This window comes from Sinocyclocheilus rhinocerous, unplaced genomic scaffold (assembly GCF_001515625.1).
Source record: "Sinocyclocheilus rhinocerous isolate Xijiao unplaced genomic scaffold, SAMN03320098_v1.1 scaffold901, whole genome shotgun sequence".
Lineage (NCBI taxonomy): Eukaryota > Metazoa > Chordata > Actinopteri > Cypriniformes > Cyprinidae > Sinocyclocheilus > Sinocyclocheilus rhinocerous.
This window is the reverse complement of record NW_015656008.1, coordinates 265,964-268,982: the sequence shown is the minus strand read 5'-3', so window position 1 is coordinate 268,982 and position 3,019 is coordinate 265,964.

The window sequence follows — 3,019 nt, the reverse complement described above, 5'->3', positions numbered from 1 at the left end:
ATGAGCAAGGGGTTGCATTTCTGTGGTTGTTAGTGTGTTGCCAGGGTGGTCCAAGTCAAAAGAGCACACCTTCAACTCTCTTTGATATTTTTTCAGCAGGGTTTTGCTCAGTGTAAGTATGAGATTATTTGCCTGTTTTATCAGCTTGGAACAACTAATTAAACACTGTAAAGGGACAAAGACATTAAAAACAACAGTGAGCTACACAACAAGAGAATTAAGTATCTATTAGACAAAACATTTCAAGCAAATTGACAACTCTACAAATAGACAAGCAATACAACATCCCAGACTAGACACAACATCACAATAAACAAGTGACAACTGCAACAACTCTGAAGCACTAGTCAAAACAACATGACAAGCACCTATTAGTAAAACAAAACAGGGGGTAAACCTTCAAAAATAGCCACCGCCTGCTTCAGGGATGACGAAAAGCACACCTGCCGCAATAAAACAACAAGGCCCTGCACCTGTTGCTAGGACCGTTGTGATAACAAGCATGTATTTTTATGTTTAATTGCCAGTGTGCCACCAGCTCAGACTCAACGCACAGGCAGGCTCAGAGAATACAAGCAAGTATCCATCAGGGACCGCATTTTTCAACACAACATTTGCATTCTGATAGCTCTAAAAGTAGCCTTATCAGCCTTTTGTTTGTTTGTTTAATCATATAAGCAAATTGCCTCTTTTGCTACCCCAGCCTTTATAAAAGAAAGGGAATTAGAACAAACAACCATGCAAAAAAAAACACGGCTCCGGGGGTTTCGAACACGTTGTTATGCAGTCACTTAGGAAAGGCAGAAAATATGCTTCCCTATCGAATGGTCTCTCCTGTTGTGTTTAACATGCTTACCCCTTATTTACACTGCATGCGTCTGCAGCGCATTACGGCTCTGACAAGGTTTTGTTCTGCTCAACATTTCAGAAGTAAAGCGACAGGATTCGCAAGACCACATGGTTTGCCTGTCCGACGTTGTTTTTCTTGATTTTTTGTGTTCTAACATGGGTAAGTTGTCTAAATGTTTGTTTTGTCCGGTTTAATTCTGTTTATTGTTGTGTTTATTGCTATGTCCTACTTTGTTCTTCTGTAGACTACTAAGTTAATACACTTAAAAGTCCAGTTATGAACGACAAGGATAAAAGATATATAGCTGTGTATAGTCATCTAAAATACATCCTCAACTATCTTGTCTCTATATTTCACATACCATTTCTGGCCTCCTGGCGAAGATATAGTGCTGTGGATTAAGATGCACAGGGTGTTTATTTTGAAATTGACAGTATTGTACAGTTTTGTATTTACTGTTGCGGCTTGGACGTGGTGTCCGTCAAAATCCTTTAGCGAAGAGGTGTGGAGAGCTGCTTCTGGGATGCTTCTGAAACATGCTGCGGCACAGCTGGTGTAAACACAAGCATTGACTAGAGTGGCCGCGATCAGCTCCGGTGGCTTTGTCTGAGCCGTAACAATCCACAGACACGTGCAGTGTAAATAAGGGGTTATGGGGAAACTCCTGTTTACTCTGATACTGAAGCCTGATTTGTTCATGTTCGTGTAACGTGCTAAGTCGGCTGAGAGTGCCATTCGTCAGAATTTTTCTCCTTCAGCGATGAAGATCATCTCTTCGCTGGACTCTGAAGAAAGAAGCCAAAGCAAGAAGCTCAGCCTGCTGCTTGCCATAGAAGAGCCTGGCAGAGGAAGACTGCTCTCACTGCGAGAGCATGAGTCTCGCCCTGCTTCGCTCACAAATCGCCTTCTTCAATGAAGGCGGTTCGGCCCTCCCGCTCTCTCGTTTCTTCCCTCCCAGCTGCATTGGAGGATGAAACAGTGGAGTCACGGGGCTGAGCAACCAGGCTTGAGCGATCTCATGCCGTCACAGGTCCCGCGTGTTTCACTCTCCTTGCAGCACTTTGATCCGCCGGTGTGTTTTACACATGAGGATATGCACCCCTCGTCTGCAACGAGCGGTTTGATCTTTTTAGGTGGATCAGAGGAGAATGCTGTCACTGATGATTCCATATCACTAACAGCTTAAGACTGCAGGATTGGGCATGCTCCAGAGAGAATCCTGACACCCTTCTCCACAATGAATTATCACGGGCCAGCGTGGAGAGCAAACTGATTTGCTTTCTAACCAGGCTGTGGAGAATCTCAGCTTAGAAGGGTCGGCTCCGGAAGAGTCTGCCCGCAGCCGTTTAGACGAACGATGCCCGCTGGGCTGTCGTCATCGAACCTCCTGTCTGAGATGGTGCCGTTTTTCCCGGAAGTTCACGATGAACTCGGCATGCACCCCTACTCGGCATGCATGCACTCTTCTAAGTCTGCCGCCTCACCACTGTTGATGGCGCTGAAGAAAAGGGTATGGCAAGCTCCCCCCTTGGGAAGTGGCGGTTGCTGCACACCTCTGCCGCAATCTGCCTGGCAGATTTGCAAGCGCTTCACTGCATCTCAGAAGTTGTCACAGGCATGCACCATTTCCTGCTTAAGCGCTCCAGCTTAGAACAAGGTTTCTCACTCCAATTCGTCTCGCAGGCTGCCTTGCTTCAGAGGTATTATTCAAACTTTGGTACAAGACAACGATGCTCATGTTTTCCAGCCAGAAGTACAAACTCTGTTTGCAAAAGGAGCCGTGGAAATGGTTCCTCTAGCGCAGAGGTCTCCAACCACCGGGTCGCCACCTGGTCTCATCAAACTTTACATCTATTTCTTTACTTTAGTTATTTTATGTTCCGTTGAGAGTTTTGTGTTCTAATTATTCTGTATTTTCTTTATATGCGATTGATATGGAGTAGCAATTTGACAATTTCATGTTAAATAAGTAAATGAAAGATTGCTCTGATCTGTCACATATTAGGAGTAAAACAGATCGCAGTTGATCCGTAATACGTACGGATGAGACCCTACCGTTGGGCACGCACGTGATTCACAGATTAATTTGCACATACAAGCAATTTTAAACCACAAGAAAAAGAAACGAAAGAGCTCAATTCGTTACTCACACGCTGTTCTCGCACACAA